This window comes from Artemia franciscana, chromosome 21, assembly GCF_032884065.1.
Source record: "Artemia franciscana chromosome 21, ASM3288406v1, whole genome shotgun sequence".
Taxonomy (NCBI): Eukaryota; Metazoa; Arthropoda; class Branchiopoda; order Anostraca; family Artemiidae; genus Artemia; species Artemia franciscana.
Genome location: NC_088883.1, coordinates 27,563,121 through 27,576,787, shown reverse-complemented (window position 1 = coordinate 27,576,787; position 13,667 = coordinate 27,563,121). Strand labels below are relative to the sequence as shown.

Here is a 13,667-nt window from a genome sequence, read left to right as displayed (position 1 = left end):
GCCGTCCTGATCGGAGTGCTTAATTAGGGGAGAAACCCCATATCCAGAGGCACGTAGTCAGCAGACAGAGTCTGCCTCATTCCAGACGAACTCCATTCACCTCCAACCATCAGACAGAAAATCGGAAAGAAAACCCGTCGCTGCAGATATTGGAATATTAAAGGAACCAGATACTCGCCAGAAGTACAGTATCGATATATCAAATCGCTTCGAGCCCCTTGGCTCACTTAATAGCAGCAAAGATCTCTGGAAGCATTTTAAATTGCAGACCAGCGAAGCGGCACAACTAGTGCTTGGTAAGAAGAGTTACCCAAAGAAATCGTGGCTAACTAATGGAACACGGCAAGTCATAGAGCAAAGACAGAAGGCAAGACTTCTTGGGGACGTGACTACATATCGAAGGCTCAATGGAGTGCTGATCGTTTCTCCACGCCCTGTTCTCTACAATCCGGCAAACGGAGATGATTCCCGAGGATTGGCAGAAGGGTATCATCATCCCCTTATGGAAGAGGAAAGGCTCAAGAAGCGATTGCTCAAACTACCGGGGAATAAACCTACTGTCAGTCCCTGGTAAACTGTTTTCAATGGTCCTGCTGGATCCATGTCAGAATACGATTCGAAAAATCCGGCGACTGGAGCAAGTTGTTTTTATGTCGGATCGTTCCGACAGAAAGCATTTATTGCCTTCGTCGACTTCCGTGCTGCATTTGACTCAGTCGATCAAAAGCTCTTTGGCAGATTCTAGAGTAGACTAGCCTGCCCGAGAAATATTGCAGACTTCTCAAGGCACTGCACTATGGGACGGAGAGCTGTGTGCAAGTAAATGGTCGGTGCAGCCTGTTCTTTCAAATCGCGACAGGGGCACGCCAAGGATGTGCAGTGGCCCCCGAGCTCTTCAATGTGATCGTAGATTACATTATGACAAAAACCACTTCACGTCTCAACTTTGGGCTTAAATTCGGAGATCGTGCCATCACAGGCGTTGATTTTGCCGACGACTTGGCCAATCTGGCGGACTCCATGGAGCAGCTGCTGGAAGCGTTCCGAATTCTTTCTACGAGAAGACTCAGCCAAAGTAGGACTGCATATATACTGGAACAAAACTAAAATTATGGCCATAGACCAGTCTTCTCATACTGTTAACTCTCCAGTTAGCCTGGGCAGCACCACTGGCATCGAGGTTGTTCATGACTTCACCTACCTGGGCTCCATAATTTCTTCAAATGGCTTGCTTCTCCCCGAGCTGCAAGCAAGATTATCTAAAGCGTCTTCTGTCATGGGCACACTGAATTGTTACCTCTGGCGAAAACCGAACATCAGTCGTACTACGAAACTGCGGATCTTCAACACTCTAGTCGGCTCTGTTATGCTTTACGGAGCTGAGACATGGCAAGCATCAGCTGCAACCCTCAAGAAAATCGACGAATTTCATGCGAAGAGCCTGACGAGGATCGAGGGCCTACAATGGTCCGACTTCGTCAGCAATGAGAAGCTTCTGCAGCTCACAAAGCAGTCTTAATTTTCAACTCAAGCAGCCGAGCGAACCTAACGATGGTTCAGGCACCTGCTTCGAATGCCACCACGTCTACCTGCAAAGACGATCTACGACTTCGACCCTATCAAAGTTGGTTGGAAGCAACCTCGTGGGCGACCGAAGAAACGTTGGTCCGACAGCCTGTCCAAGTTCTTGACGATGGCAAATATCAGACAGGGCAAAGAGCAAATACTCACCATGGACCGAAGTGGATGGAGGAGGCAGACGCCACTTTCTACGCCTAGCAGTGCCCGACAGGAGACTTAAGTCAAGATAAGTAAGTCATGTGTCTTAAGTTTACTCCAAACAATAACATAGATATTTTCAAAATATTAAATAGTAGTTTTAAACTGTGCAAAGTTAATGCAAAATTAAGCAAAATTAATGTTTTTTATTTTGCCAATTTTATAACTCAAAAGATATGTGAGGAAAAAATCTGAAACTTTTCAAACAAACTAACAACACAGCCTACAAAAAGTCTACACAATTTGATCTAGGTTAGAAAAGGTTGGGTTGTGGGCTGTATTTATCTGATTATTATTATATGTTATATTATTATTTACCAATCTTTAACTTATCTTAATTTCTAAAGATTCATTGCTTCACTTTACTTGTGCCTCCCCCCCCCCTGATACGGATCAATACGTAGTCTACTTTACATTCTATAATTTATTTTACAATCGCAAAACTTATTTCTTTTTCATTTTATTAGCATTTGTTTTTTTATGATGGGTAGTATTTCCAATTTGTTTATGTAAAATATAATGGCAATACATAGATTGGTTTGTATACTCATCCATTAGGGGGGGGGGGAGAGAGAAGCAATACACCTTTACAAATGAGATAATCAAACATCTATGATTGTTTTAAAGAATTGTAGGTTTTAGCATTTTTTCGAGGATTCCTTTAAAGTGATCCTATGGTTTAAACTAATAGCTTGCTGTACTTGAATAGACTAGGATATACAGGCATCTTTGAATAAGTTTAACTGTTAGAAAAAGGAGTTTTCCAAGACTCTAGTCACTTAATCCAGTATCAGTCTGGAAGTATCATTCTTCTGGAGGCAACATATTAATAAAATTAAAATAGTGGTAATAGGCTCCTTATTTTATGATCCTTTTCAATACAATAGTTAAACTGACAATAAAACATTAACAAATTTGCAAAAATATTCAAAAGTTAATTGAAAAAACTATTAAATAAAAATTATTTTGAAAAAAAAACTATAGAACAATCTGCAATTTTTTGCTTACCTTTTCTGTTGACTATCAATTTGTTGCTGTAAGGTTTATCATATAAAATTCCACCTTCACTACAGGTGTCAGTAAAATGCTCAGATTTTAGGATAATACACATAAGTTCCATTATTTGTGGAATTAAATCATTAAAAATCATTGCATCTTTTGAATAATTGATTTACAAACGAATGGTATCAATTAAACCACTTTTTAAACTCAATTACATGTTCTTCTTTTGTGTGTTGAAAAACATAAGTTATCTTTTGGGACCTCTTTAACAGCTCAAAATACAATTTTCCTGGAAAGCAATTATTATACCTTAAATTGCAGCTTGGAGTGATATCAGGATTTTCCATCCTTGTGATGCTCCAGTGATGAAAAACGTTTGGTGTAGATGGTGGTTGTTGATCTAGACTCTTGTGGAGGACTCTGCAGCTTCCCAATTGTAAAGGAACTCCTGGCAGAGCCATTCCCTATCAAGGTGGGACTTGAACGTATTGGTTCAAGTTGCAGAAACTTTTTCCTCAGACGGTTGATTCCACAAATTGATGACTCTTTGGCTGAAGAAATGACTTCTATGTCTACTCGTGGAATACTGCATGGGGAGCTTCATTGTATGTCCTCTAGTACCAGAATACAAGGGCTGTGCAAAGAGACTGGGAAGGGTGTTTTTAGAAAGGATTTTTTTGGTTAAAATCATACCACATCTTTCCTTTGGTATGTTTAGAAAGAGAATTAAAAACATCAAGTAATGTATTCACTTTCTTCTTTGCTAAATTATACAATAAAGAAAAAATTTACCCATTAAATAAAGTAAGAGTCTAATTGTTTATTGTTTTCTTGTATTTTTTATGTATCAATTTATTACTCCTAATCACTATGCTGTAGCAATATACAGTTCTGGAAATTACTACAAATATCCTTAAACAGCCTGAAACTTACTTACTTACTACTTACTGCTATCATTACTTCTTACTAACTTCTTACAACTTACTTCGTTCTATCATTCTTAAATACAGACTACAAAAATTTGCCTACACCCCTATAGACAAATATATACCCCAAATCATAAATACACATTGAATATAAATGGTGTTACTCTTCCCTAATTATTACTTTAACAGTAAACAAGCAGCAGGAAGATAGGAGCTGCACTATTGATTTTATTGGGCTATATATTGGCTATATATTGGGCTATATACTTATATTGGCTATATATTGGGTTATATACTTATATTGGGTTATATACTAATATTGGCTATATATATTGGGCTTATTATATTGGCTATATATTGGGCTATATATTTGTTTATTAAAGGGGGAAGTGTCGAAATTTAGTGTCCTGTGTTAAGGATTAATTTATGTATTCTATAATATTTTTAAAGTAATTGACAGAATTTTATAGTTCTTACAAAAAAGTTGGAGTACTAAACTGTTACCATCTATTCCATGTTAAAGATTAGGAGCCCTGCTGATAATGTTTAGGTATGATAGTGGTAACAGTCTAGAAAAGCAGGTTTCTGGAGGATATACTGGAACAAAAATAGAGATATTTTTATGCTCATTTTTATGCTTTGTTCATAATTTTGACAATTCCTCCCTGCCCCCTCAAAAGGTCTCACACGGCTCCAGGCTGTATAAAAAAAAAATAACCCAAAAAATAAAGAAATTCTTACTTTATTATTTGCAGCAAGTATCAATGAAGAAATAAAATTTTCTTGTTTTTCCAGATTTTTGTCTATTTATAAATAAGTTTTTATTAATGATTATGTTAGTTTTATTTCTTACTTTATGCTTCACTAATTCTTACTTCACATTATACAGAGTAATTATACCTGGACCTATATTATACTTTACCCCAACCCCTACCCTAGTGCACAAATATATAGCTCAAGTTATATACTTCCCATACATTCTGCCAATATGTCTCTCTTGTTTCAGTCTGTGTACCTGTACATTGAATCAACAGTGATGACACAGGAATCAAAGAAACTAGAGCAATGGGTGGCAGAATGCAAGAAAAATTATACAGCTTGGGCTATATATTTGCAAATTAAGGAAGGGGGTAAAGTATAGTGGAACTGCAATAAAAATGCAATGGCTACAATTATTCTACATAATTATGAAGAAATAATTGTTTTAATGAAATATTTCCTGGTATAGGTAAATATTTCGATGACCATATTGGTGATTTATTATTAAAGTGAACATACCACTCAATGCCTGTTTATGCTCTTTAAGAATATAATACCTGCTTTTCTTGCAAATTCAAATTTAAGCCCTTTTTGGATGCTTGAAATGATAAAAAAAATTCCTAGTTTTGGGGTATAAAAAAGCTTAAAACGTTGGTTTCAAACTAATTATAAGATTACAAATCCATTTTTATCACAATTAAGCTGAATATTTAATATTAAGTCCATATATTAAATTAAGTCCAGAATCCTTGAAATATGCATGTCCTACTTAAAATTACTAGGCATTTGTGACACCAAGGAGTTCAACATGTTCCACTGACATTTTGGGTGGGATGGGGTCTAGAAAAACAGAGTAAGTTTTCAAAAATTTTAAGAAGCTTATTGTCATTATATTTGACTTGGTGGAGTTTACTTTCATATGTAAGTTCTTAGCTTTATTCAAAACATGGGTAGGATGTTGAGGGTGTCACTTTTGATGTTTCTATGACATACTTCAAGGTCAACTACATATCACAAGGTCATCTTCAGCAGGTCATCTACATATTAATACCTTTGAGGGAATCTGTTATCAATTTCATTAATCAATATAACATATATGAGTAGTCCTAACAAGATTCCTTGAGGAATTCTACACTAAGTAGGGAGGGGTTCAGAGAGAACTTTTTTTCTTTTACAACTTGGGATCTCTTTGAAAGAAAGTAAATACAAAATTTACTAAAAGATGATCTACTTCAAAATTATTCAGTGATAAATGAATTAGGATGTTGTGATCAACCAAATCAAGTGCTTAAAAATATGAGTGGCAGTACCTCAGATAATGGATAAATCTAGCATCAAATCAGTAAAACTTTGATTTAAAAAAAATCTTTTAAATGTTTTTCAAGTCAAATATTATTTGAAATAGTAATTATCATGAAAAGAGAAATCACCAATGCAACTGCACAAACACAGAAAAAAAAGAGAGACAGAAGGAGAAAAGGAAGACTGTTTTCCTAAATTAGTGATTAATATAGACCAGCACTTGAATGAGGCTTTAACCCTACTCATCTATACAATCACATAGGTCAAACAGCATAGCCACACACAATCAACCATAAAGAATAATCCATGGACAGGCAGTCATGTCATCAATAAGTATAAGTTGTCATTTACCAAACAATAGAAAAAATAATATAGACAAATAATTCAGAGGCAACACCCAACATAAGGGCTCATCAGGAGAATACACTGGCCTATATAGGGTTTCGCCACTCTAAATTCTCTACCCAGCACAGTGTTGTGGCTACCACAGAATATCCATGACATCCCTGCGTCAGGTATCACCCCCAAAATACATGCCTATGAAAAAAAAACAGCAAATGTAAAACAACCAAGTAAAACCAAAACAAGCTTATCCTGTTAATATATCCCTCCCTTTAGCAACAATAGGTAAACTAAATATTATAAATTTTACCAAATCACAAATATTAACACATTGCAAAAAACCTGAATGAACTAAACAATTATAGAATTCATCTTTACCATGTGGCTAATTTTTAAGAAAATCCGCTCAGTTAGAAACACAATTCAAAATAAATGGCACTGTGACAACATTTCTCGAACCTCCGAAATTAGTTGAAAATTTCTTTAAGTATTTCTAGATAATTCTTTTGATATTTATTTAAAAGTTCGCTATAATGAAAACTAAATTTTTTAAATTGCCAAGTTAATTTATTTGCAGAAAAACCTCTTGATATCAATTTTTGGCTTAAGATTTTACATCTATTTTTAAAATCAATATAATTACTACAAATCCTTGCATAACGAAGTAACTGTGAGAAAAATGCTCAATATGTGATATTTGAGTGTATATTACTTTCAGGGAATGGGAAACTAATCACTTCAAAATCAAAATCATCCGTTTTATTATACATTTTAAAACTTAATTTATTATTATCACAAATATTAATATTTAAATCTAAGAAATGATCTTCATGACCAGTGCCATGACTAGGCTCAAGAATAAGCTCTGATGGATATATATTTTTAGAAATATCAATGAAATCCTTACAATTTAAGACCAAAATATCATCTAAATATCTTTTATTATTTGACAAAGCATGTTTAAAATTAATTGGATTATTCTTATCCATCATATATTTATATTCTAGTTGCCTTAAAAACAAGTCAGCTATAAATGGGCTGGCATTCCCCCCCATGGGAATTCCCATAATTTGCTTGTACAAATCACCCCCAAATCTTATATAAGTATTGTTTAAAACAAATTCCAATAACTCAAAAATCATATCCAAGCTGTAACATCTCAAACTAACTGTAGTATTAAAGCAGTTTGTCCATATAGCTTTTTTATTATAAATGTCTATTTTTAAGAACCTTATAAAATCATCAGTTAAAGGGGATAAGGAAATGGCTTACTCAAGAAAATGTTCAATACATTATATGGTTTATATTTGTTCTTGTCAGATTGCAAAAGGTTCTCAAGCCACATTGGAAGTGAATACAGGATCTATCAAATAAAACCTGTGGTTTTCATGTAGTATTATATTTTTAACATTGTGGGTATGCTTACAGCAAATATTTCAGCATTTGTGTAGACAGCCCTCGGTTAAATGACTTTTTAGTTGAAAATATCCCTTTCTTACCAATATAATATTGAAATCAGTGCCTTAAGAATGAAGTGTTTTAATAACATTTGTAAATTTGTTTGTTAATAAAATGTATGTGTACAATAAAAGTCTTTGTCTTAATATTTTAGATTTTTTGTCCAATGATGAATCTTCAATATATTTCTCTAATGCAATTACCTCAGATAATGGATAAATCTAGTATCAAATCAGTAAAACTATGACTTAAAAAAAAATCTTTTAAATGTTTTTCAAGTCAAATATTATTTGAAATAGTAATTATCCAAATTTTTTATTGATGAGAAAGTCCCTGTAAATTTGACAACTATGCTTTTGACAAAGGAACCTTGAATTTTAATACCAATTGTTTCTCATCTGCTTTCAGTGATCAGTAAACTTTCAACAGTCACCTATATTTTGACAGGCCTTCTGTCTGTCATTGTTGTCTGTCAAAATTTTTGACAAGTTTACTAAAAGATATTCTTAAAAGAAATGAATCTCATGATAGAAGCAAATTGAGCAAAGTTATGAATCTGAAAACAATTTTGTTGTACTTTAAGTAAGCCAAAGATCTATTTTACAAGGTTTCACTTTTATAACACACATATTTTAAAGGTCATCAAAGGTCAGGGCCCTTTAGAGGGAGAAGGAGGGGAGGTAGGTACTTCAAAATACCTTCCCATTATATACTTTACTTTACATACTTTAGTCTGTAGATTCATCCCTGAAAATTTCATTTTCATAACCTAAACCCTTTCTGAGATAGCAAGAAGTTGATTAACTAGAATTTTGGTAAAATTCTAGTAACTAGAATTTTGGTAAAATTCTAGTGAATTGACTTCTTGTTATCTTGGAAAGGGTTTAGGTTAAAAAATTAAACTTTCAGGGATGGGTATAAAGGATAAAGTATGTCACAGGTAAATATTGTAAAATAAGGTAGATTAAGGTAAAACATTGTTTTGTCAAAATTTCAATAGGTACAGACCTGTCATGTAGGCAAATTTCAGGGCCCTCTAGAGGGAGAAGGATTGAAGGTGGGTACTTTAAAATACCTTCCCAGCATATACTTTAGCCTGTAGACCCATCCCTGAAAGTTTCATTTTTCTAACCTAAACCTTTTCCAAGATAGAAAGAAGTCAATTAACTAGAATTTTACCCAAAATTTTTTCTTCTTAATAACCCCTATTCTAAACCTTTACCAAAATTCTTAATCCAATATTAGGCACTGTCTAAACACTGGGAACCTTAATCTAGAGATAAAAGCTTAAGAATATCCTCCCAGAACATAATTTAAAGAGAGTATATTTAGGGGTTTTCACAGAATATATGTACAACCTGGGCTAGGCTATTTATTTGCTCATCAGGCAATTTAAATTTAGTGTCCTGTGTTTAGTAGATCTCCCCATAAGTACTTAAAATATGTGGTTTTATTATCATCCATTCTTGAGATTTCAAAAAGCATAAAATCCAAAATTTACCGAAATGAACATAAAAAAAACAGCCAAAAAATGATGATTTAATCTAGACATGCCTAGAACCTAATTTTTCTATTAAAAGTTGCTCTAAAGTGCAAACATTCTAGAATACTTACTCTTGTAGGTTATGGCCAAGAACAATAGTCCTGAGCGTAGAGCTGGTCTTGGATTTTAATTCTTACGTAAATGCTAATAGAATTATAATCTTGAAAATTTTATAACGTTTTCACTTTTCGAATGTTTTGCTAGAAATTGAACAGTCGCGGCATCAACATTTTTATTTTTACACGTAGACAAAATATAAAACCAAAGATAGGAAGTATTGTCACGGTATTGTCGAGTATAGAAGTATTGTCAAGAAATAAGTCTTTATTCACGGACTTTGTAACTTTAAATTGCCTTCCCAAAAGAAAATGGGACACCATTTGCTTTAGATATTAAAGTTACCTCATCAAAAAGAACTAAATGATCTTGATTTTCAACAATGTGGAGGGTCAAAGCAGAATCAATATCCTCATTAATATTTTAAAATACATCTCAGAGAAATTTTGTGTTCATACCGTCTTTTCTCTGGAAACTGGTGTTTACTCCCATTCTCCTGTTTAAGCCAGGGACAATCGTACTGGTATTACCTATAGTAAATACCCATAAATTTTCAATGTATTAATATTTCTTTATTTTTTCTCAAAGGAGCTTCATGCGGAAAGGATGGTCGAATAAACTTTGGAAGGGACTCAGTCAATTGGAAATCAAAAATTCCGGTGCCCTTTTCTAAAATTTAGCCTGCTTTCCAACGAATTGGTACCAAATAAGCTGTTGCAGACTAACATAAATTCTTATTTTATTTTAAGAGCCCTTGTGTTTCAGCAGTTGTTCAGAAAGAATTTTCAGATAAATAGAGAATAAGCTCTAAGGGGAAGACGATGGGAGTGTGGTATATAATCCTCAAGGCCGTATCCAGGACTTTCTTTTAGGGAGGGGGGCTTTGGAACAGCCACGGTCTCCTGAATCAGAATCTAAGTCTGAAAGAGAGGAGCTAGATTTGCAAGCAAATTCTGTTGAAGACAGTCTTAAAGACCGTAAAATAGATTGAATTTTTTGCTCGTATGATCCGGTGTTCAATTAATCAAAGCATTACAAACATCTTTTTTAATTGTATTAGGTGTTTTTTATAAATAGATGAAAACTAACATGTAAATGATGTGAAGAATGTGTCTGAATTTGGCTATTTAAATATGCAACGCTGTTAGGGTAACGTTTCTTTGCTTTAAATGTAGAAAAAAAATGACTTCTATAATTTTACTCCCAAGTGATGGTAAATTTGATTTTTTTTTTTTTTTTTTATTTATTTATTTCCTTTTTCAGAATGGATGTCAAAATCAGGCAGTCTCCAGTTTTCAAGATACTAGGCTCAAGATTACCAAAGGGATAAACTAGACAGTTAATTAAATTTATGAAACTCTAGATGAAGGGGCATTACTTTTTTTAAGCCCAGGAACACCAGTCTCACTAAAAAGTTTCATTAAAAGCTGGAAGTGATGCTTAAAAATGAATCTTCAACTTCTCTTGAAGCTACAGGACAACTCTAAAACACCAATTTTACCTTGTATTTCCTAGTGAGTACCTTATTTTACCAATTTTACTTAGGATTTTTTTTTACGGTGATTTTATAACACTAGTACAGTTTGTTTTTGCTCTCTACTTAGGCAGTACAATTTTGCTGTTTTTGATTAGATAGATTTTATTTATTATGTTATTAACTTAGAGCTGATCACCAGAACATAGTTTGCGCTTTACTGAAAAAAAAACAAAAGCACAAAAACTTTTGAAGTTTTAACAATCGAACTTAGTGTAAATGGAAATTTTATAGAAAAAATGCTGATAAATGCTTTAGAAATGATATTGTGTGTTATAGGGTGATACAGGCCAGCCACAGAGTGTCACTGGATGAGAATTTCTAAAGAGTATCATGATCTGAAAGTTAAATGGTTTGTTATTACCGTTCATATAAAAGATAATCAAACGTCACATCTTATCACATTTTGTCACATTGGGATAATTAAACGTCACATCTTAAATGCAAATAGGTGTTTGCCCTGTTTTTAGAAGGTAATTTATGTATGTTTTAAAAGGTTTAAATTTCACTGGGAAAATTATATAAAATCACCGGTTAAAGAGGATAAGGAAACGACTTACTCAAGAAAATGTTCAATAAGTTATACGGTTTATATTCGTTCTTGTCAGATTGCAAAAGGTTCTCAAGCCGAATCGGAAGTGAATACAGGATCTATCGAATAAAACTGTGGTTTTCATGTAGTATTATATTTTTAACGTTGCGGGCATGCTTACAGCAAATATTTCAGCATTTGTGTAGACAGCCCTCGGTTAAATGACTTTTTAGTTGAAAATATCCCTTTCTTACCAATATAATATTGAAATCAGTGCCTTAAGAATGAAGTGTTTTAATAACATTTGTAAATTTGTTTGTTAATAAAATGTATGTGTACAATAAAAGTCTTTGTCTTAATATTTTAGATTTTTTGTCCCACGATGAATCTTCAATATATTTCTCTAATGCAATTAAGGTATCTTGTAGCCTGCCATAGGTCGGTAATTTTGCATACATATCTTTCATTCCTGTGTTTTTCTGTGTTACTTCCATTTTTTTCATACTCTGTTTTCCCATGCCTCTATCTATATTTTCTTGTTTTTGCTAGAGGAATTATAAAAAGCTGTTTCAAGCCGAAGTAACCTCTTTCGCGCTTTAAAAAGGATTTAGGGGACAAATAAAGAAAAAAACTGGGTTAATAGTGGATCCTCAGAAATTCTTTCAAGGAAACGATAAGGTGAATCTTTGTAATTAAGTTCTAATATGGAATCGGCAACTGGCTGGTGAAATCATTTGCGCTATAAAAGATTTAAAGCCGATGCTAAGAAACACCTCAGTGATTTCAATTGCAAAACTAACCTGTCCTTGTCTAGCTCATGTCAGAAAATTAATAACAATGTAAGGACAAGGAGTGCGTAATAGATTAATAATCAGTAAAATTTTTGGATCCTAGCTTGCGCTGTATGGAATTGGTTGCTAGGACTTTGCATAGGTAAATAATTACTTATGATGTAACATGTGGTAGTTTGCACCGATGAAAAAACAATTGCGCAGAATCTATTTCCAAAAGCATAATATTAGGAATGATTTGCTGGTTCGGCTGTCTAAAGTACTTTTCCAATAGGGAAATCTCTGGTCATACATTTGATTCCTACAGTGGGCAAAATCTTTGATAACTGATTAAAAGTTTATTGAGGAAAAAAATGTCTTAAAAACATTCTAAGAAATAAAATATCTCAAAACAAGAGAAATTCTTAAAGAAAATTGTCTTATAAACTTCTTGAAATACCTTGAAACATCTTGAAAAACGTCTTGAAGAAAATGTCTTATAAACCTCTTGAAATGTCTTGCAGTTGTCTTAAAAATGTCTTGAAGAATGTCTTAATGAAAACATTTGCATAAGCATTACATAATACCGACATTTGCATCATTCTCAGTTACAACCAGATTTATCAACTTGACTAGTGGGCCCTGATGGTTTTTTCTACACCTTTAGGTTTTTTAAACGTTGAAAATAACAATTAAAAAAAATTCTCGAATAGAAAATATTCCCTACTGCGTAGCAACCAACTCCTTATAGTATTACGTAACAAACAGGTGTGTCTAATCAATAATACCAGCTTTTTGAGGAAATCGCCAATAAACTTCCTTGTGATTAACGGTGAAGTAAAAAAGAGTAGCGGCTATGGGCCTGTTTAAATTTGCTAGGGCGTTGCTACTCACATGTTTGATTGAAGAGTATGATATTGAAAGTACGTGATTACTGGCTCTTATCAACACAAGTTGCAACGAGCATCACGATAACGCAAACAGGGAGGAAAGTGAACGCTACAGTTTATTGAGAAGTAAGGGATGAAAAGCCCGAGAAAATACACGTGATCATACGAAGCGTCGCTGCTTGTGTCGTGTTTTTCTCGAATGTACGTGTGTTGTTAGGGTGTGCGTGCTTTTGGAGTCCCACAGGAATTTAACAGACTTTCCTATTTATTTGGATTTGAACGGTGTGTTACTTGGGTGTTTTGAGCAGATTTGACTATCTTTCCTAATGAGAAAAAATAGCGTCAGCCGGCATCACGACGCCAAAGAAAAAATGGCGTTTTGCCGCCGTTTTCCCAAAAAATGAGCTATTCGCCGCCAAAAATAAAACTGCCGTGGTGTCGGGGCAATTAATCGAGACTGCAACATAACCATTTCTATATATCCTGTGAGGTATCATTGAATTTGATCAACGTTGAAATATATTGTTCCGGTTATGGGATCAAAGGCCTCCCTGCCCTTTGTCAATTGACCCAACCACTGTCCTTGGGCATGCTACAACTGTAGATTGAATGCTGCTAAGGGAACATAAATCTTTAAACATTTTATTTCTGAGGATTATCAATGTAAATTTGTTGCTGTTGACAAGGAAACACTTTAAAATTTTGAAAACCAATCTCTCTGGAATATCTTGGGACTAATAGAAAACTATTCATTGTAACATCGCCGAAGAGCC

General features: G+C 33.9%; 1 protein-coding gene across 1 annotated transcript in view; it reads right to left on the bottom strand.

Annotated features, from left to right (window-relative positions):
- Positions 1 to 9,317, bottom strand: part of LOC136040737 (3-hydroxy-3-methylglutaryl-coenzyme A reductase-like) — a 168,249-nt gene extending 158,932 nt beyond the window's left edge. Inside the window, exon 1 of the mRNA XM_065725044.1 lies at positions 9,183 to 9,317. The gene's annotated coding sequence lies outside the window, so the exon portion shown is untranslated. The remainder of the gene's footprint in view (positions 1 to 9,182) is intronic.
- Positions 9,318 to 13,667: the final 4,350 nt, after the last annotated feature.